General features: G+C 42.3%; 1 protein-coding gene across 1 annotated transcript in view; it reads left to right on the top strand.

The window, feature by feature from the left end:
- Positions 1 to 23,470, top strand: part of SORBS2 (sorbin and SH3 domain containing 2) — a 747,676-nt gene that overhangs the window by 242,871 nt on the left and 481,335 nt on the right. Inside the window, 1 exon segment of the mRNA XM_029586937.1 lies at positions 17,544 to 17,570. The gene's annotated coding sequence lies outside the window, so the exon portion shown is untranslated.

Genomic DNA, 23,470 nt, shown 5'->3' with positions numbered 1-23,470 from the left:
TCCAAGAGAGAGGGATTATGGAGGTGGATGCTGGTGCAGGGGTAAGAAGAACATCTAGGAGGGGTGTCATGGATAAAGAGACAATGGGTTTTCTAACTTTGATTTTTCTGATGATGTTTCTCATTTTTCTATACTGGCTTGGTTTTTGATTTTCAAACTCAAGTAAAGTTTTAAGTTGAACACCATTACTAGACTCTGCAATTTTTGTTCCTCATTGGATATGAAGACGGGTGGAGAGCACAAGTTTTTAGCTTTTGTTCTCTTTTTTCCTCCTGGAGGACTCTCCTGCTCAGTGACTAGAATCAGTGGCTTGAGACTTTAATCAGTATAACCGCATCCATGACCACTCCAGGGGCCCAGGAGGTTAAGCCGCTGGACCCCAACCTTGTAGCTCCCTGACTTCAGCCAGTAAGCCAACTGAGGATCTCACTACACATGAGAAATGAGTAGGGTTGCCAACTGTTCTGATTTTTTCTGGACTGTACAGCTTTTTGAGATATTGTCCTGAATAAAAAAGAGAGAGGGCTAAAATATTCATAAATATCCTGATTTTTGCTCTCCAGCTGCAGGCTAGCATCCAAGCCTTCTCTGCAAATATACTATACAATATGTGTTTTGGTAGCCATTCTATAGTCAGTATGTTGCCAGAGGATGTGCTTAGTGCAGTTAATGTAGCTGGATTTAAAAATGGTTTGGAAAACTTCATGAAGGAGAAGTCTATTAACTGCTATTAATCAAGCTGACTTAGAAAATAGCCACTGCTATTACTGGCATCAGTAGTATGGGATCTACTTAGTGTTTTGGTACTTGCCAGGTACTTGTAGCCTGGATTGGCCATTGTTGGAGACAGGATGCTGGGTTTGATGGTCCCTTAGTTTGACCCACTATGGCAACTTCTTATGTTCTTATTTATTTGTGTCACTTGCATAGACTTTGATTTAATCAGAGGCCTAAAAAATTTACAAAACAGTAGTTTGGTGCCTGGACTGGTAAAAGCAAACCTTTTTCAGAGATAAGTTCAAGAACTAGTGGTCAAAATATTAAACACCAAAGGGGATAGATTCAGGAATAACATCAGAAATTATTTCATCTTCAGGAGTTAAGATGGTGGCGAGAAGTGGTCACAGTGTTTTTGCTGGCTATTTTGTTTCCCTTTTCCTGGTTTCTTCAATAGCAATGCTTTCCAAAAGGAAAGGAAAGATCCAAGTTTTTTTCCTCTGAAACTATGACTTATTTCCATATGCTAGCAGTCAATTGATGCATTTGTGACCCATATTCCTGATTGTGGGGGCATGGATATCCCTGTTGCGGGTCTCGGGGGAGGAATACCATCCTCACCAGGGGAGGAACTTTCTTTCAGTCCCAGAGATCCTCAATTACCTCAGCATGATAGAAGCAGCCTTCCCAATAGTGACAGCTCGACACTGGATGATGAGTTTATTGAGGCAGTCCCCAGCGGGTGCGGGGGAAGTGTGCGCACTCGACCAGATGGCCTTTACATCGGTAGTTTCAGTAGCTGGAGGAACATCTGTGAGTCAGTCAGCAACAACTGGTGATTGAGCAAGTTGGTATAGCTTCTGGTGTCTTTTTTCTTGAAGTTGTGGATTTACCCTCTATTATTGTGATTGGGTCGCATTCATGTCCAGCTCCTGGTGAGGTTTTTGACTGGCAGGTAAATTCCACTGAACTAACACTTGATTCTTTTTGAGATCTGATGGCTGGACATGGGACTGCTTTCACAGAATGTCTCCTGAAAATAATTTGTTGTCACCAAACTGGATTCCTTGACTATGGGGCCAGGAAAATCAGTTCCAAGACCATTTGGGGAAGATACAAGAGTTGGAGAAAGAGGTTCAAGGAATTAAGGGGTTTTATTTTCCAAACTGTGATAGGCCCTTATCGCATGCATTATGGCCTTATCGCAGCGGTAAGATTTAAATTAGGGAGAGGGGAGGAGTCAGGGCGGAGTTAGGGAGGGAAATATGTTAATCGGCAGTGGCACCGCTGCCGGCGATAATGCTTCAAACATTATCACCGGCAGTAGCGCGGGGAATAGCACCATCTTTTACGGTGGTTCTAGGCCCACAATAGCCTGCAGCCGGCTGCACCGTGGCCGGCGAAACTGCACCGCTGTGGTGTGGCTGGCTGCAGGCTATCGACCGACCACCCCCTGCTTCCCCCTGTAGCGCAGGGTTCCTCATTCCTCACGGAGTGATGAATCCTGGCCTAAGTCTGTTAATGCGGCAATTATTCAAGAGAGGGGTTTCCTTTCCAGGAGGATGAAATTTGGGGACAATCGAGTAAGACATTTAAATTCACATTGGTTGAATTTTCCCAAAGTAATAGGAGTTACCATGTGAGACTTTAAAAAAAAGTATCTGCTTGAGGTTCTGCCTATGCCAGCTGTTGCTCTCCCTCCCTTTAAAAGGGTTTCTTTTTTGCCAGCAGGAGGGAGGAGGAATAGCCTAGTGGTTAGAGCAGTGGACTATGAACCAAGAGACCACAGTTCAAGTCCTGCTGTTGCTCCTTGTGACCTTGGGCAAGTCACTTTACCCTCCATTGCCTCAGGTACAAAAGTTAGATTGTAAGCTCTCTGGGGATAGAGAAATACCTACAGTACCTGAATGTAAACCGGTGTGATATCTCAATTGAGATTGAATGTTGGTATATAAAAATAATAAATAAACATGTGCTAGAGCTCAGTCTGAAGAGTCTGTTCAATCTCTTATAAACATGGCAAATGTGACATTGTTTCTGGAAAGGCTTGCCATGAGATTTCTGGAAGAGCTTTTGTTTTTTGAGCAAGATGCAGGTGCTGTTATGGATTTGCATTTTAGGCACATGAATGTTAATTTTTTTAGGTCAAACTATGAGGATTTTTTTTTTGACTTGGCAAAAGTTATCCAAAGAGGTGGAAGGGGTTTCTGGCTTTGCATCAGGAGTCACAAGATCTGGGAGCACCTTTAGAAAATGTGCCTTAAAATATACCGAAGCTATTAAGTTTCTTTTCTAAAACATTTGTTACTTCCACGCCAGCTCCCACTAGGGTAGAAGATCTATAGAGATAATGTCAGGAATATTCATTTTATTACTATTTCCTATATGTTATTTCCTTTGATTCTCCTATTTGGTTTTCATCCCTCTCCTCAAGTTCTATTTTTCTTTGTGTATCGTTTCTATTTTTCTTTTATTTCTCGAGGTATGCTCATTTTGTTTCTGTTAACAAAGTGTATTCGTTTTGTAATTTGTTCTAAATTCAATAAAGACAAAATATTTCTTCACAGAAAGGATGGTGGACGCATGGAACAATCTAGAGGCAAAAACAACAGTTCAAGAAAGCAGGGGTCAAGCATAGAGGATCATTAATTGCAAAGAAGTGAGCGGAAAAACAGAGATCAACTGGGGTCTATGGCATTGTAACAGGAAGTAAACTGGGCAGTCTAGATTGGTCCTTATCTACTATTCTATTCTATGTTTGTGTTTTTCTAATGGTGAAAAGTGGCAATAAGTTGCATGTGCATTTAACTTCATCAGCAATAATATTAAACAGCATCTGCAAATGTCCGGAAATGTGATGGTTGAAAGTTGGCGACCCTAGAAATGAGGGATGCTGGGTGTGAACTAAATGGGGGAATTTGTAGGCTCATCTGCTAGAATGATAGAACCCAAATAAAGAAGAACACAAAAACTGTCCTGCATAGGAGAGATATCTTACAAGTGGTTATGCTCCAGGTCTGGCATCTGTGATTCATCCTTAGCAGCATGGACAGAAATATCTGGGAAGTGAGAAAACTGAATGGGTTGGTATTTTCTACCTTCATCTATTATGTAATTATGACCTCCCGCTATACACACTCTTCAGATTATGCTCCATCTGCTGCCACTGTGCCAACCACTGTCTTCTCTGTCTTTCCTGCCATAACTGCTCCAACCACTTGTCTTGAACTACTGTTATCCATCCTGGCAGAGGTAATCATCTGATAATAGTATTAGGGCACATCAAGGAATGTGGGAAACTATTGTTGAGCTCTTTGCAAACTTCACTTGATTTTGTCTTGTGATACTTGGTAGTGTGGAGAGAAGAAAAAAAACAACGTTTTTTTTTACCAGGCCACTCTCCTGGGCATGCGATTCAGAAAAACCAAAAATGCAAATGAGGGTCCACGGTAAAAAAGAGGCGCTAGGGACACTAGCGCGTCCCTAGCGCCTCCTTTTTGACAGAAGCGGCGGCTGTCAGCGGGTTTGACAGCCAACACTCAATTTTACCGGCGTCGGTTCTCGAACTCGCTGACAGCCACGGGTTTGGAAAACGGATGCCAGCATAATTAGGCATCCGTCTTCCAACCCGCAGGCCACGGGCAGATTTTTAATTTTTGGTTTTTTAATTTTTTTTTATTTTTGGGGCCTCCCAAAAATCATATCATATCGCTATGATGTTAAGTCGGAGGGTGTACAGAAAAGCAGTTTTTTCTCCTTTTCTTTACACTTCCCCGGTGCCGGCCGAAATTAACGCCTGCCCAAAAGAAAAAAAGAAGATATTAAAAAACAAACTAAATAAAATGAAAGACATGGGGGGCAAAATAAGCAGCAGGGGACCCCAAGCAAGTCCCCACTGTTAGGCCGATATAGAAAAACGTGCGGGAGAGCCGGCGAGCGCCCGCTCTCCTGGCGCGTGCCCCTGCCTTTGGCAGGCGTTAATTTCTGAGAGTAAAATGTGCGGCTTGGCTGCACATTTTACTTTCTGGATCGCGCAGGAATGACTAATAGGCCCATCAACATGCATATGCATGTTTTGGGCGCTATTAGTTTCAGGGGGTTGGCTGCGCATTTTCGATGCGCTATTACCCCTTAGTGTATAAGGGGTAAAAAATGCGTGCTAACAGTGCGCTCTGCTGGAGCGCACTTTACTGTATCAGCCTGAATAATTGCCACAATAAAGCCCGAGAGAACCAGCTAACACCAGAGCACAAAACAAGAGGACATACACTGCAGCAAGGGGCCTTGGGAAAACCCCTGCTGTGTTTGGGAAGCCAGAGGAAAACCTGGAAGAAAGTTGCCCGTGCAACCCACAGGGATAATAATTTAAATAAATAAATGGGGCCAAGTTAGTGATGGGGATACCTGTACAAGCTTCCATCGTTTGTATAAAAGTGGCTGGGCACATTTTTGTGAGCAGGAAAAATCTCTATACCAGTGCTACAGTATTTACAGGAAATCCATGCACCAGGTTTTACCACCTGTTGCAGATATGGAACTAAGGGCAGGATTCATCATTCCTCGCGCAATGATGAATCCCGTGAAGAAGGGGGTCGGGCCTGTGAAAGGCCGCAGCCGTTCGCACCATGGCGGTGCGATTTCGCCGGCCGCAGTGTGGCCAGCTGCAGCCTTTCATCTGAATCGCGCCACTGTAAAAGGTGGTGCTATTCACCGTGCTACTGCTGGCGAGAATGTTCCTCACATTATTGCTAGCAGTGGTGCCACGGCCGACTCCTCCCCCTCCCCCTCCCCGCCCTGACTCCTCATTGCACGTGAAAAGACCCATTTTACATGCAATAGGGGTTTATTGCTTGCGTTAGGGCTCTAATGCACACGATAAACCTTTAGAAAATAACCCCCTAAGGTTGCTCTCTGGAACTGAGGGTTACCATGGCAACCACAGCAGCATGAAGAATAACCTCATGGCTGATAGAAGTAAAATTCCCTGTGGAAGGACACCAGGGGATAAAAGTGTTCAGCCGCCATCAGCTGGTACCTGAACGAGGGTATTGAAAAGGCTGGGAGATGTAGGAATAAGGAATTTAAAATCCTTAAACTGGTACTATTTTCATGGTGATGTCATCAGACAAGGATCTGCTATTGGGGAAAAATTGTTTCACATCAGTTACTTGGAAGAAGGCAGAGGCGCTGTTCACCAGCTCTGCCAGAATCCTGATAAAACTTGGAGGAGTCAGCCATCACTTAAGAAGAACATCTACAGGGATTGGTATATCTGTATTAGAGTGTGCCTGAGAGGATTGGACGAGGCAAAAATGGTTTTGACCAAAAGTTATACCTGGTTCCCTCTGCCAAGTTAAGGGGACAAGATTAGTTAATTGTAAGAGTTTTTGGACAGGAACGTGGGATATTATACCTGTCCTTAACAGAGGAAAGTGTGTGAGGAGAAGGAGAGAATAAAAGCATTAGAACTGTTCCCCCAACTGCAAGACTGAGACATGGAATTTTTTGCTTATCCTTTTATTTTTCATAGTTAGAAATAAGTTCAGCAACTCCTAGTTTGCACAACAGTCTTGGTGTTAGGAAGTTAGGCCTTGTTATTGATCTTGTACAGTTAGGGAGTAGGAAAGCCTGGAGAAGAGAACTCCAATGAAGAAAGGACCGACACCCACTGTTACTAGAGATGTGTTTCGTTTATCACGAATTAGGCAATAATTCGTCATGGGTCGGAGGCCCCGAACCCCGAAACTGATTTCCCCCGAACTACGAGGAAAATTAGTTTTTCGGATTTGTACGGTGGGGAGTGGCACATTTTATTTTTTTAAATAAAAAACCACCCCAAGCATTAAAATTTACTGTAATAAACCCCCCCCCCCCCACCATCCCGATCCCTCCCCAAGACTTATTAACATCCCTGGTGGTCCAGCGGGGTCCCGCGAGGGATTTCTCCCTCCGTGCCGTCGGACTTTCGGGCCTGCCTCGCATCAAAATGGCGCCGATAGCCTTTGACCTACTATGTCACAGGGGCTACCGGTGCCATTGGTCAGCCCCTGTCACATGGCCATCGGCACCATCTTGTGCTCCTACCATGTGACAGGGGCTGACCAATGGCACCGGTAGCCCCTGTGACATAGTAAGGGCAAAGACTATCGGAGCCATTTTGATTACTGGCAGCCGACGTTCCGAGTGCAGGAGGTCGCTCCCGAACCCCCGCTGGAATTTTGGCAAGTCTTGTGGGGGTCAGGAGGGTCCCCCAAGACTTGCCAAAAGTCCATGGTGGTCCAGCGGGGGTCCGGGAGCGACCTCCTGCACTCGGACTGTCAGCTGCCAGTAATCAAAATGGCGCCGATAGCCTTTGCCCTTACTATGTCACAGAGGCTACCAGTGCCATTGGTCAGCCCCTGTCACATGGTAGGAGCACAAGATGGCGCCGATGGCTATGTGACAGGGGCTGACCAATGGCACCGGTAGCCCCTGTGACACAGTAGGTCAAAGGCTATCGGCGCCATTTTGATCGAGGCAGGCCAGATAGCCCGATGGCACGGAGGGAGAAATCCCTTGCGGGACCCCGCTGGACCACCAGGGATGTTAGTAAGTCTTGGGGAGGGATCGGGATGTGGGGGGGGGGGGTTGTATTTAATATATTATAGTAAATTTTAATGCTTGGGGTGGGTTGTTTTAGCTTTGTTTTCCCATGTCGTTTTTTTGGGCCCGTTTCATTTTTCCCCGTTTAGTTTTTGTTCATTTTTCCAAAAAACTAACCGAGGAAAAACAAACTTTACCCTGAAGCGTCCGACTCAAAAAACGACCCGATAGAAAAAAACGAAGCTCATCTCTAACTGTTACCGGACCAATCGAATCGGAGATGCCTGCTGGCACTGGACTCGTCACCCAAGAAATGCCTGCTGTAATGGGGACCAGAGTGTTTCCAAAAATAGGACCAGAGAAGTGTGCAGAATCCAGAACAAAAGAGAGAGAGACTGAGAGGAAAACAAACACACACGGAAAAAAGGGATACTTACCTCAAGGGACTCTACCAGAATAGCCTGTGAAAGAGAAACACAACAGAAAGAATCAATTTCTTAAAAATACAAACTGAACAAACACACAAGGAGGAATATACAGACTATACTTGTCTGACTCATAGTTGGTTTCAGCTTAAAAGTCATACAAGAGAAGGAATATAATTAGTAGTGTTTCAAGGTATTTCTAATATAATAGAAAAAAGGTTTGAATGTGTTGAAGTTTCAAATTGTTTACGTATATAGAAAGCCAAACTTTTCTTGAAGAATTCTTTAAAAATATTTGTTGAAAGATCCCATATATATTATTGTATATAGCCAGCCAGTTCTTAATTCTTTTTTTTTTTGTAGTAGAATAACACTGTAAAACCATGTACAGAATCTTTTATTACAGAGATGTTCACAACTGTTCTCTTTCTCAAGAACGTTTCCAAATTCATCCCTGCTTTCTCCCTACCCCTGAGAGGCTGACTGGGTGGGTTATACTCGACCCCACTAAACCCAGCAAGAAAGAGGGCTTTTCAGATGTGCCTCCTCAAGGAAACATTGTGGGTCCCTACTTACCTCTGCTCCTTTGACCCGAGACACCAAAGTGGGAGGGACTCCACCCTGAGACAGTTTTCACAATCAAAAGGGAGTATAAATAGCTCATATTATCTACACCATCTCTCATGCCATAATGGTACAACATATGTGGAGAAATTCTACACACAGAACTAATGCAACCAGAGGAATCTCATTTCCTGATACCACAGCAAGTGTTACCCACCCGGAAATGCCTTGTGCTATAAACTTCAGGAGCTCTCATGGCAAGCTGTCTGTTGCAGCAGCTTTCAGTAACGTCAAAAAACATTAAACTTAAATTTTCTTGTTTTGTTTTTTAAATTTGTTGATGTAGTAGAGCAGTAATGACCTTCAGGTTGGACATTTCCTTTTTGCTAATGACCAGCTGTGTTAAGGGCCTAAGGCACTCAATCCGGACATTGGATCATTAAGTGCCAGGAAATGCCCTGCGCATTGATCATTATTCTTCATTCCTTGAAGGTTATTCACATTGTTTCAGATGCAAAATTTACTGTATTTACTTTTCAGGCATGTTTTGGCAAATGGTAAGAGAAAGAGTTCACAAAGAGCTGATTGCTGTTATTTCTCATATCTTTCAGTTTCCCAGCTACTCTGGACTCCACTCTGGTGAATGACTCTGTGGACTATTTATCAAGTGTTGTACTGCTGCTTACAAAATATACCATGGTAGAGTAATTTTGTAACAGCTTGCCTAGGAAAGTCGGCAAAACCACGCATAGGTTATTCCACCTGCAAGTAGTGGAGGCGTTCTCAGGGCGGGGTTTAGTCAGGGGGAGAATTATGCTTATAGTTTCGGTCAGAAAAAATATCCACAGAAAAGCAGGTGCAAATCTCTGTACTTTTCCTTGGGGTAGTTTTGCAGGTAAAAGTATGCACATACTTGGTGCAAAGACTGCAGATATAACGTACCCAAGGCCTTTGCAGCAATGCAAACAACTTGAAAATTGCCATTATGTGTGAGCACAGTGCTACTCATTCCCATTTGATTTGGATTTTGTGCTTACCATAAAGACTTACTCTATATGCTAATAGTTAAAGTAAAGAGATATAAAATTAAAATATTTCAAGTTCCCTGATTCAGTTATCATTATCACTATTCCACTGTGTCCTTGAACAAGTCATTTGATTTCCCATGCACAAGCTCTCTGTGCTTTCCATAATATACCCTTAATGAGATTCTGAAAACTTAGGAAAGGTTCATGTCTCATCTGTTGTGTGAATGCATAAATACATGGGTGTGCATTTCTTCTATTATGATACCAGCCTGCATGTGATTAATCAAGACCAAGGACAATTAAAATCCAGCCATGACAGAGAGATCCAAGATGGCATCGGCACAGACGGCGTGAGATTTTCCTCTGCACTTGTTTGCCAGTATATTGCCTAAAATGCCCCATACCAGCCGAAAAAGGTGAGCTGGGGAGAAGACTTACCTTGGGGTCCCTCTTGAGCAACCTCATCTCGGCCCTATGGATGCCCATGTCATTCGAAGGGGTTCAGCATCAGGAGTTGGAGCAGTAGAGGAAGAGCAAACTCCCCCCCCCTCCCCCGACCTATTTATTTCTCTGTTCCTAATGATGAGGAATTCTCCGGCCAACCCTGCTGCGCTTCGGAACCCGGATGAAAGCCTGGATCGGTCACAGGCTGATGACAGCAGCAACCCACTCATTCAAGCAGGGAGCTCTCTGTTAGGGGGAGAGAGCGCAGACACCGAGCAAGTTTCTCTTAGTGAGCTGACCGGACTCACAGCCTTGGGAGAGCAACGTTTGGTTGAAGGAAGAAGAATAATTTTAATTTTGACTCCAGCTTCTGTATCTACACTTGCATTTCAACAATTCTCCTTGGTAAGACCAACACAGATAACTTTGGACTCTATCTGGGAAGCTATTGAATGTCTCAGCAATTCCCTCACTAATCAGTTAAGTTCTTTAGTTAAAAAAATCTAAGGATAATGATAATCGCTTACAGATAGTGGAAACTTCTACTAAGGTTATGTCTCAACAGATTAATTAAATTAAATTGGACTTGGGTTCTGTTAAACCTTTTCAGGAATCTCTTGCAAAAAATAATATGATGATAATGAATAAATTAGAGAATTGGAAAACACAATGGGGCAGATTTTTAAAAAGTATGCGAGCATGTACTTTTGTTCGCGCACCCAGCGCAAAAAAAGTACGCCGGATTTTAATAGATACACGCATATATTTTAAAATCCAGGGTCAGTGCGCACAAGGCTGCGTAAAATCAGCAGCCTGCGTGCCGAGCTGCGCAGCCTGCCTCCATTCCCTCCGAGGCCGCTCCGAAATCAGAGCGGCCTAGGAGGGAACTTTCTTTCCGGCACCCCCCACCTTCCCTTTCCTTCCCCTAACTAACCCTCCCCCCGGCCCTAACTAATTCCCCCCCCACACACCTTTATTGCAAAAGTTACGTCTGCCCAAGGCCTGGCTGGCTGCCGGTGCACCATGTTCCGGTCCGGGGGCTGGTCTGGAGGCCACGGCCATGCCCCCAGAATGCCCCTGGGCCAGATCCATGGCCCCACCCCCGGAACGCCACCAACGATACTCCAGCCGCAACACGCCCCCGACTCGTCCCCCCCAGGGAAGCCCCAGGACCTATGCGCATCCCGGGGCTTTGCGTGCGCCGGAAGCCTATGCAACATAGGCTCGGCGCACGCAGGGGGAGCTTGGGGCAGGTTTTCGGGGGGTACGCGCATATCTTATGCGCGTACCCCTTTGAAAATCTGCCCCAATACAGGGAAGGAATATCTGTTTTGTCAATTTTACCAAAGTGCCATATATTCTACCCAAAGATATGTTCAAGAGATATTTATTTATTTATTTACTTATTTACTTATTTTCTTATTTATTCATTCAGTTTTATATACCGATGTTGGTATTTACCTTCACAACGGTTCACAATTTCTGTATATAATCAATAAAATATAACAAAAATACAATCATAATAATAATAGTAATTAAAAGAATTAGTTAAGCAGATCAAAGGAATAAAAGTAAATAAATTTAAATTAAGAATTGACAAGAATAATAAAATAAAAAAATAATTGATAATCAATTAATTAGTAGATTTAATTAAATAGCATTGAAATAAAATAAAATAAGAAGATAAAATAAAATTACTGGCTAACATCTGTTCTGTATGCTTGTTCAAAAAGCCATAATTTCAATGCTTTTTAAAAAAATTTCAAATCTTTCTGGAGTCTAAGCTCAACAAGTAAGGGGTTCCACAATTTTGGTCCAGCTAATGAAACAGCTCTTTCTCTGATAGAAGTAAGTTTAACAAATGCAACAGACGGAATTGTAAGGAGACCTTTATTAGCTGAAAGCAAGTTTCGTTGTGGCGTAAGAATACGAATAACTGCATTCATCTAATCAACATAATCAGCATAAATTGCTTTGTATATTAAACATAATGTTTTGTATTTAATTCTATACTCGACCGGCAACCAGTGAAGGGCAATCAAGACAGGAATTATATGATCTTTTTTGTTGACTCCTGTGAGGATTCTTGCAGCCGAATTCTGAAGTATTTGAAGTGGACAAATTATTGTATGGGGAAGACCGAGAAATAAAGAATTACAGTAGTTAATATTAGTGAATATTAAGGATAGAAGAACTGTTCTAAATTCATTGTGGTTCAAAAGAGGTTTTAGGTGTCGCAGTATTAGAAGTTTATAATACCCTTCCTGTATGTTCATGGAGATGTGTTTTTTAAGCCTGAGTTCTGGATCAAGCCAAATACCTAAATCCCATACTTTACTCCCTAATGTAATAGTAGAATTTTCTAGGGCAAAAGTTTTACATTGATCAGTAGGTGAATGTTTACGTTCAAGTACCATTATTTCAGTTTTCTCAATATTTAAACTAAGCTTCATTTGTTGAAGTAGTTGTTTTATAATATTTAGTTACATGATAGTGATTTTGAATGTTTTGTCTAATGAATCATTTACTGGGATGATGATTTGAATGTCATCTGCGTATATGTAGTAATTAAGCTGTAAACCAGATAATAGGTGACAGAGTGCCAACATGTAAATATTGAAAAGTGTAGCGGAAACTGATGATCCTTGGGGAACTCCTGTTTCCAGCAGAATAATTTCAAAAAAAGTATTATTAATATATACCTGGTATGAACGATTGTTGAGATAAGAATTTAATGGAAACTTTGAAGGTACTGGATACCTTTCTCTCCTCATCTCCAAATCTTCAGCAGATATTCATGGTTCTTTGATGTGGTCTGTCTCCTATCCTTCTCTCCCCTTTATCCATTTTCCTCTCACACGGGATGGCTGGAAGTCATCCTTTCCTTGGATCTTGGTGATTTCAGATTCCTCTTTCTGGAAAGGAATCTGTTTTAAGAGCAAAATTAAGTAAGCTTCACTGAGTCTCAAAGGATTTGGCACTCCAAACTCAAATAAATAGAATGAGAAGGTGGAAAGAAACTCTCATCCAAAGTAAAGAACTCCACTGAGGTTTAAGTTAAGTCAGAGCTCAGCACAAGATATGTTGTCTCCTCAAAGGCAAAAGAGATCCATGAGGACAAGATAGTGATCGCCACATATAAACCACAAGACAATTCCAATGCAAGCATTCCACATGGGGAAGCTGCAAACTAAGGCCTAGATTTTTCATTCTGCTATAAATATAGCAGAATGAAGAGCCGCAGCCAGAAAAAGGGCAGCAATAGTATGCACTCGGCCGCATCGTGGCGATGCGTTTTTGCCTGCTGCGGTTGCAGCCACAGCGCATACTATCGCCCCCATAGCGCCCCTGCAAAAGGTGTAGTTATTTCCGGCACTCCTGCTGGCGATAATGTGTAAAACATTATCGCCTGCAGCACAACCATGCCCAAAATTTTTTAAATCTCACCCCTCCCTCTCCCCTTTTCCTTTTTTAAATTTTATCGTTGCAATGCGGTCTTTTTCGCGGCTTTAGGGTGTTATCGCACGCGATAAGGCCCTAACACATGCAATAACGGCCTATCGCATTTTGAAAAATGACCCTGTCACTTTGTTACCAACTATGTCTCTCCAACCAAATGCTAAAGTTCTAACTAATTCTAGTAGATCTAACAGGATCCCTACATTTACTTAGTTTTAAATAATCTACAAATCCATACAACAAATCGCTCCTCTCAACCTACAAATCCCTTTCATAAAGCATACATCCTCCAGACCCATAAGAGAGTTCTACAAAGAGTCTCTACAAGTACCGCCTTCCAAAACGTCCCTCCACATAACTTACAGAGATAGGGCTTTCTCCACAGCAGGACCCACTCTTTGGAATTCCATACCAACGGAACTTAGACAGGAACCCTGCTTACTGACATTTAGGAAAAGACTTAAAACATGGCTTTTCAAACAAGCCTTCCCAGACTCAGATTAAAAACATTTCTATCCGATATTCAACCTCCAAGCAACATCTTTCTTATTATAACCAGCCTGGTAACCTACCCCTAAGCATTATAAACATTCAGAATTTTCATTACTTATGATTTATTCTTTATTGTTAAAAACTACATATTTATACTGAACAATTCATTGTAAATCACTCACTTCCATTATTGGAAATTCTACCATTCTACGGGTTTACACACTATGTTATAGTTACTATCTTTTCTTCTTCTTGCTCCTAGTTGTACGACTCCTTGTTTATTGTAACTGCATTTATAATATGTATTGTACATATTATCACCCCATTGTTTACTGTAAACCGGCTTGATGTGATATTATCACGAATGCCGGTATAGAAAAAATTAAAATAAATAAATAAATAAATAAATAAATCACATTGAAAATTACAATCCACTCAACAGCTGAAACCAGCATAAAGCTGAAATATTTTTGGCCTACCTTTGTCTTACACTACAGACATCAAATTGAGGGGCCTGTTTACTAAATTGTGTTATAATGCGCTTTAATGCCTAGTTTTGAAGCATTCTAGTTATTGTAGTATTCACTCAATTGCATTAATATAGCACATCAGTTTAGTGTTTTCCCATAGTGGGAATTGTTCGCCTGAGTGAGAACGCATGCTCCTAAGCCCCCCCCTCTCCCCCGCTGACCTCCCCAGTGATACTTAAAGGCCAGGGTCAGAAAGCTTTGAACTACTCCCCCCTTCATCAACAGCACTAGCAACACTGAAACAATTCCGCTGGTGCCAAATCCCCCTCCTGTAAAAGAAGCCTCTCTGGACCCTCCCTCCCTCGCTGGCAACCCCCAACATGTGCGAAAATATAAGCTCTACTCCTGGCTCAGAACTCCATCCCCCCACACAAAATGCAAAAACTGGAAACCTTGAGGGATGCTCACAGCGCAAGATAACTACACTCCTTGAAGTGTAGTTAATGCCTGAAACTTAAAATGGATTTTAATATTAATCATGATTTGCATTAAGTCATTTGAATATTAATGAGCTGCTTAACATTTTGCATGTGTTGCTTGCCATGCAACTCAGTCATTTATGGCTTGCATCACACCTAATTTTTGCCACTTTTTCTTGTAATACAGAAATGTATGTTACTATTAATGCATGATAATATCTTTCCAATGTATGTTTAACACCAAAATTGGCTTTTACATGCATTATCACAGGAGAGAGAGAGAGAGAGAGAGAGAGAGAGACTATAGTGCCTATAGTGCCTATGCCCTACATAGGTATTTCAATCCCTATGGGAGGGCTACCTACTAACTCGGGGTGGGGATTAGGTATGAGCGTTGGGGGTTGGGGGCCACTTTCGCATTCCACATGAGACCTACGGACAGAACAGTGGTCTCTAGTGCAGATTTGCTGGCTGTCGGAGTGAGGACACTCACTCCAAGAAGTGGTTTGGGCAACGTTCTCTCTACCTAGCTTGATGGACACTCTACCTGGGCAACAACATGCTAGGTGGAGAGAATGTTGGCCAAATCTCCGCTTGGAGTGAGCGTCCTCACTGCGACGGCCAGCAAATCTGCACTAGAGACCACTGTTCTGTCCGTAGGTCTCATGTGGAATGCAAAAGTGGCCCCCAACCCCCGACGCTCATACCTAATCCCCACCCCGAGTTAGTAGGTGGCCCTCCCATAGGGATTGAAATACCTATGTAGGGCATAGGCACTATAGTCTCTCTCTCTCTCTCTCTCTCTCTCTCTCTCTCTCTCTCTCTCTCTCTCTCTCTCTCTCTCTCTCTCTCTCTCTCTCTCTCTCTCTCTCTCTCTCTCTCTCTCTCTCTCTCTCTCTCGGCTGTCTGGATGTATCGTGGATGGCGATACTCCTTTTCTGGCCCGTAGCGCAGTCCATAACGCGAGGTTGGAGTTGTAGTTATTAGCCACGCTAACACTGCGGCTGTTTCGCCGCACATGATACACAGGTTCCCGCTTTACATATGCTCCGCCCCCTGAACACCAAATGACTAATTTGCAAACGCGATTTGCGAATTTATCGCACGCGGTAAAGTGCTTGGAAAATGAGGCCCTTAGAGTCTGAGGCTAGAATGAGTAACATCAAATCAGGGTTGGGGTTCAACCTCTTGCGGTGTGTCAGCTTCTCAGGTGACCGCTTGTAAACAACTCCTTTCTCTCTCTTGCTGGCATATCCTCTTGTGCCCAGCATGAAGAGAAATATTTGGCAGAACTTAACTCCCTCCATACCTTTGTGCCATTTTTTAAAAACTGTGTTACGCATATTGCCTGCTATGTTCGAAAGGGTGCTGCTTTTGCATTATCAAAAGGTTCTCCCAAGGAGACATCCTCTGTTTTGATTGGAGCCATCATGGAGTTCCTGCAGGCCACCCAAGCATATCTCTGTCCCGTCTCAACTATGATTGACACATAATGAACTCATTACTTTGTTCAAACATAAATATTCTTGTCTAGGTTTGAATCTCAGATGCAAACCTATTATCATTACAAATATTTTTATACAAATTAAATGTTACTTATATTTTACTTGAGAACTTGGTAGCTCAGGTCTATATTGTTTCATGCATTACAGCAAACTATACTCATCCTTGGGTTCCATATGTAAGATCCCTTTTTCTTTTGATCTGCATACAATTTGTGCCGCTAGACTATCATCTTTCATAGTTACAAAAAAATGTTTGGACTAATAACAAAGCATAAACAAGAGCAAAATAAATAAACAAATCGACTGCTGTTGGCAAAAATACTGTATATTTCACATTCTTGGACCTGCAATCTCTGTAGGCGGTAACATCTTTCACTAGGCCAACAGAAAAGATGTAGTGCAGGACCATTTGAGACCATAGACGTCCTTTCTTTCAGATGGGACTTCATGTGGGAAAAGCTCATGAGCTAAAACGTTCCAGTAAAAGGCATTAATTATTACACCCTACACAGATTCCCGGTTTCTCTGGGACTAACTTGGTTACTAGAACTTGGCACTCTGTACTTGAACCATGAGAGTGGGCACAGATCAATTTACAACGAAATTATTTTGATTGTTTATGATAACATACATATATACTGTCCGTAAATGAGTTATATGGCTAAGAAGAGCCTGCCAGCATTGTATGCTAATTTAGAGGCAACAGGGAAGCAGTTGTAGTTATCAATTTTTGTATTCCAGATCTCCTTGAAAGTGAATATCGCCAGCCCTGCTCATATTGCTAAAACATGACCAAGGCTGCGCCTCTCCTTATTTACAGCAAATCCATGATCACTTAACCTGAAAGCCTTTTGGTCACTGAGCATCCACTGGAAATGCTGAACAATGTGTGACTGCTCTGTTACGCCCATGGCTATTTCCTGCACTCAAACTTCAAGGAAATGTGAATTTCAAATTTGCAACCGTGACTTGGGGGGGGGGGGGGGTGTGGAATGTTGAGCAGCCGCCAACCAGCAGAATCTGTAAACATTACAACCCATCACACTTAACGGCAGATGCACTTCATGCATGAGTCACGCAAACAAAACAGTGTGAAATTAAACCCTTACTAAACGTAGCAGACAACCGACTCTGAGACCACAAATCAATAGAGTTCAGTCTGCATCCCTTGGGCAAATCCTTCCCATTCTCAGAAAACAGCAGCTGCTTTCCTTTCCCTTTTTTCTGGGTTGTTTTTTTTTTTTTGGCACATCCAGTTCAGCTTTGATTGTGAGGACCTCAACACCACTATGAAACCTAAAAAAAAAAACCTTGTAACTTTCTGTAGAGACTTCAAATCTCAATTGTAATATTGACCCAGCTCTTGCTTGTTTTCCAGACATCTTCACGGCTTACAAGTTTATTGGTGAGTACTCTGTCATAATTATATATAGCCTTTAGAAAGATTACACTTGTTTAATAATTTTGCCCAGAGTGTTTTATAACGTTAATACCTAATCATACAGGCTAGTTGTGGTCTGTATAGAAGTTTGGCTGCAATATAAGAGCATTGTAGACATCATGCAGATTTTGGGGGATATTCGAAGGATCACAGAGCTTATTTTTTACTTCCCGGTATCATTTTTTATTTGCTCACTCAAAGCCTGGGAATAGCTGAATCTCATAGTGCATGTTGCATATAAATAGCAAGCTCAATATATCTCTCTCATTTTAGTGGTATAAGGCTTTAGTCTGCTAAATCCCTATTTCACTATCAAGGCATAGGTTGTTAGGTTCTGGGATTTATTTCTTGAAAAGAGGAGGAAAGGAAAAATGAATACCGTATGTGTGCTGTGACAGAAATGTTTTCTGGATTCATGAGTGGGTCACTATCGGAGATCGTCAGGGACAGAGTTTGTCTGTGTTATTTCAGGTGTTCTTTTACTGGTCATTTCTGACTGAGTAGAGTTTAATAGAAACAGCTACCAGCATAGGAGTAAATCACACCTCTGCCCAATCTCTGACACGTTATTTTACACTTCATTTAAAAAATATGTATGTTGTGACCCTTGAGACCTAGAATCCTTATATATTTCCCTAGATGTGAACAGTATTTTTCCTTGTCTTTACTTATGTGGTCAACACAGGCTATTTATTTTCATTAACTGATGACGGACCATTATACAATGAACAGTTGTTAAATCATTTGAGGAGGAAGCTCAGTTAAAGCCTTTGCTAAGTGTGGTAACAACTATTTCAGCAGGGTTATTTTCACCATAACGTTATGTTGAAATGCTGCGTCTATACATAGAAACTGGTCACTGTAGGATGCTTCGTCTTCCGTTTTCCACCAGTTCAAAAGCAAGTACCGCACTTTGGTACATAATACAGGCTTGGTCTTTGAGAGTTGGTTGGCTATTCATATGCTGAAGGCTTCTACCCTATACTCCATAAACAAAGCATTCCAGCTGCCACGTAAATCAATTAGATTGCACAGCGGAGAAGAATTTAAGAGGCATATTGGTCTTTTACTGTCTCTGCCAGACAAAAAAATTATAAATTCTCCCAGCTGACGGGCCTCAGGAATGACTTGGGAGCCCATGAATGGTGAGCATGTGTATCTCAGCGCTTTACAGCCCCACTCCTGAGATCTTCTCAAATTCTCAGACAGAATGCAGAATGTAATATGTACATCCTGAGCCAGCTTTCTTGGGGTACATCTACAGCATACAATCAATCACAGCTGTTCTGTCGCCTCTTGTCTGCTACCCTGTAACGTAATAGTGTAATCACTCCCTCAGTAAATGCCACCGCACACGCTGAAGCGCCCAAATATATGAAAGAGATTCAAGGAGCACAGTAGGTGCCCACAGATAACCCAAGGACAGATATTTATTTTCTTTACAAAGTAGAGTACCAGAGTTAAGGCAAAATTAAGCCAATAAATAAGTGCAGAAAGTCAATTTCCCTCCGTGGTGTAGAAACTGCTAGCAAAACCTTCCAGAAAAACTACTATTGGACTTTTGCCTCTAAGGGTCTTTTGCACAAGTTACTGCCAGCACCACTTTTCTATGTTATTTTCTTTTGCCTCCCAGAATTTGCGGGAAATTAAAACCTAGGCCAAAAAGATAAAGAGTGTGATTTTCAAATAGCCCACACTATTGTAAACTACTCTGACACTTTTTTCAGCAGGTGTATTTTACGCACACTGTTTCTCTTTAAACATTAGCCGCCTCAGGGGAGGAGTCAAGATGGAGGCATAAGCAGCTGCGTTTTCCTGTTGCTCCTTGGTTTCTTGCTGCTATTTGTTTCTTTCACAATGTTGTCTAAGCGAAAAGGAAGGATAAGGGTATACCCCTTCGTTACCTCCCTCCCTCTGGATCACCAAACCATCTCAAAGTTCGCGCTGTCTACTCCTATTTTGCAGGCTTCGAGCCCCATTGGTGAAGCAGAGAGAGGAGCTCTGCTCTCCCCTGGGGATGTGTCACTCAGCCCACTTGATACACGCAACTGCCGCTAGTTCCACGTGATGACACCGGAGGTGTTGTGGTGCTTGGGGATGATTTCACTTTAGACGTCTGCATGAAGGAAGCAACCAGCACCATTTCTGCTCCAGAGGCTGTTCTTCCTTCAACGTGGACAAGTTCCATTGGGACGGTTAGTGGTGAAGAAAATATTCTTCAGAACCAAGTCTCTAGGAAACCTATAACATCGATGCAAGCCCAAGCAGAGGGTGAGTCTCCTGTTTTTCGAAGTTTCTCCATTTCAGCTAAACCAGCTGCTGAGACACTTGATGTCTTATGGGACTTGATGGCTAATTTATCCCAGTCAGTATTGGAGCATTCGCACAGGGTTGAAGCTGTTTCCCAGAAGGTAGACCCTCTCTGGCTCAAGATCACCAGCACATTCTTTTTTAACATTCTGGGAGTCTCCAAACTTTGCACAGGAATGTACAGGAAATTCAGGCAGGGAATGCTGCCATGATACAGAAGAGTGGAGAATGAGGAAAATTGTCTTAGACATTTAAATCTAAGGCTAACTAATTTTCCTAAAGTTATAGGAAAGTTATTTTGCATCACTTTGAGAAAATATTTGATGGAGGTACTAAAGGTCTCCACAGATCAAATTCCAGCATTTCATCAAGTCTTTTTCTTTCCTTATAAGCCTCAAACTGCTCAACCAGGACTGTCTCAACCTTGTGCTGATATGGAATTCTATCTGCTTTTCTATTCACATCTATCTGCTTTTCTATTCACATCTGATGTTGAGATTATTGAAAGTGCAATATTGTTTCTTGCTTAAGTGAACATGAGTTGAATGAAGAATTATTTTCAAGTTATGAATTCTAATTTTCTTGGTGCCTCAGTTAGAATTTACCTTGATTTGGCTACGACCACTCACGAAAGGAGGAAGGCCTTTCTTACAGGCTATTGGAGCTTCTTTTCTTTTAAGACGCACATGTAAATGTTTGGTTAAACTACATGCAGAAAGTTTTATTTTATTTGCCCCTGAACAGCTTAGCCTTTTTTTTTTGGATGCTAGAGCTGGGAATATGCCTTTAAGTACCTAATGTATCGAGAAAGTGTTAATATGTTTATTAGGTGTGGATTAGCTTATGTTAAAGTCTTTTTGGTAGTCAATTGTGGCAATAGTTTATTCTTTTTGTTATATCTCCCCTTGGCTTTCCTACTTTTCCCCCAGTATTTTTTGGACCATTATTTGAGAGAATTCAATTCTTCTGTTGCTGTTTTTGGTTCTGATTGTTTCTGCTAATTCTCATAATGTAACTGTACAAATGTTTGTTCTTTGTATTTATTTTGAAAACTTAATAAATAGAAAGTAAAATAAAATAAAATCGGCAGCGGCAGAGCCGAGCCCACAACTCCATACTTTGCGCCTGCGGCTGGTGGGTGTGGGGAGCAAACTAGTTTAGGCCCAACTGGAAATCACCCTCAGGAGGATCTCTTTCTAATGCAGCTAAAAGTGCACGCACTAGAGATCCCACGCAGATTTTCAATCACTTTTGGGAAGGGCAGTCTTTACCCAGGTAAAGGTCTTCTGAAAATTATCCTCACACTATTGCAAAGCTGCATAAAGAAACAGAGTAGTAGGCTTTTTGTTTGTTGGTTGGGCTTTTTTTTGCCCAGTCTTTAAACCTGTTTCAGTGGTTTTTTTTAAATTTCGAAGTAATAACACCATCTATCTTTTTTTTATCTTTTATTAAAATGTATTGAGGGATAGCCTAGTGGTTAGAGCAGTGGGCTATGAACCAGGGTTCGAGTCCCACTGTCACTCCTTGTGACCTTGAGCAAGTCACTTTACCCTCCATTGCCTCAGGTTGCCTTTTGTTCGCGCAACCGGCACGAACAAAAGTATGCGGGATTTTATAAGATATGCCCGTAGCCGCACGTATCTTATAAAATCCGGGGTCGGCGCGTGCAAAGCTGCGCAAAATCGGCAGCCTGCGCGCACCGAGCTGCGCAGCCTGCCTCCGTTCCCTCCGAGGCCGCTCCGAAATCAGAGCGGCCTCGGAGGGAACTTTCCTTCCGCATCCCCCCACCTTCCCCCCCTTCCCATATCTACCCCACCCCCCAGCCCTACCTAAATCCCCCCTACCTTTGTTGTGCAAGTTACGCCTGCTTGAAGCAGGCGTAACTTGCGCGCGCCGCCTCGGCATCCCCCGGCACAGGCTGCAGTGCCGGGGGACTTGGGACCGCCCTCCCGGCCCGCCCCCGAACCGTCGCCACGCCCCCAGACCCGCCCCGGATCGCCCCTGACCCCCGGACACGCCCCCAGACCCACCCCTCCCGCCCCTTTTATGAAGCCCTGGGACTTACGCACAAAATAGGCATGCAGGGCTTTTAAAATCTAGCCCTTAGATTGTAAGCTCTCTGGGGATAGAGAAATACCTACAGTACCTGAATGTAAACCGATGTGATGTCTCAGATTGAATGTCGGTATAATAAAATAAATAGCACAAAGCAATGTAGATAATCAATATGCATAATTTACAGGAATCCTACAATGTTCAATAATACAACAGACAGAACAAACACAATACCCATCAGCTTGTATAAAATCTATCAAGCCCTCTCAATATTTACTTCATAGTTCAAGGAATGTCTGGAAATCTCACACTAATTGAATGCATGATGCAAGTCAGATTAAATTAGAATATTACCAGTTCAAAACTGATGCGGTTTATGGACCCTGCTTTATTAGTTACGTAGCAAAATTATGTATTCAGATTTTAATGTGGCAGGAGAAATGGAAGGAAATCGTTGTCAAAGCACCATTCAAGATCCACATTTTGCCATCTCCTTCTTCCCTCCTTTAGTGGTTCTTCCTTTCTTTTCAAAGCCTATATTTTTCACTGTCCCTCATCTCCATAACCACCTTTATGCCCTCAGCTGAATAACTTTATGGTCAATCTTATCCCATACCTTAAGAAAAGTAGTGAATTTGTTAAGCCTTCTAGAAATATATTCTTCATAGGAAATCATTTATTAGATCATACTTACAATTCTGTAAAACTCGGTATTATTTTCCAATTTTCATACATTTTGCATGGCTGTCTCTTCTGTATCAGGTAATCTTTTCTGTAATATCTTCTTTTCTGGGCAATATGGCAAGGACCAAAGAAATGTTGTACTTGGTTCTCTAGGAAAGTAGTATCTGAGTGCCTGACTTATCAAAATGTTCTGCATAAGCACAGAGTTGGAGAAAACCTTTGAGAAATATTCCCTTACTTCAGTCTGATACTGGTTTCTCACAGAAGTCATTCTGCTGAAACAGAATAAAGAGACTTGAAGAATAACTATATTCCCTCATAGTGGTGGATAAAAGTATTTGTTGCTATTTTGAGTGTGATGCTATAAAGCACAAAATCCAAGTTTTCTAAGCCACAATTAACTGTCAGGTCAATACTGAATTGGGTAACAAGTGAGAAGTGACTCAGGTAACTTTAGTCAAGATACTCAGCAGGACCATTTTCCACCGAGGATACACATGTAAGGTTAAAGTTATCCAGTTAAGTTTACCCAGATAACTTTAGACCTGCTGTCCACTATGTCCAGACTTTCCAAACTAAACGTGGCCTGATAGCACTGAATATTAATTTAAGTCCTGCCCTTGGAACATCCCTGCTCCTCTTCTTTTTTTTTTTTATCTAGAAAAGTTTCAATCGGGTAGTGAATGACTTGGCTAAAACTTGCCCGTTTAGCAGGGTGGCAAGTTCAAAATTTGGGGCATGTCTGGTTGAGTCAGAATTTAGCCACCGAACCCCTTTGAATGTGGAGCCATGAGAGTTTCCATTTTGGGATGCAA

Source organism: Rhinatrema bivittatum, chromosome 1 (assembly GCF_901001135.1).
Source record: "Rhinatrema bivittatum chromosome 1, aRhiBiv1.1, whole genome shotgun sequence".
Taxonomy (NCBI): domain Eukaryota; kingdom Metazoa; phylum Chordata; class Amphibia; order Gymnophiona; family Rhinatrematidae; genus Rhinatrema; species Rhinatrema bivittatum.
The sequence above is the reverse complement of the archived record's forward strand: the minus strand, read 5'-3'. Positions and strand labels throughout refer to the sequence as shown.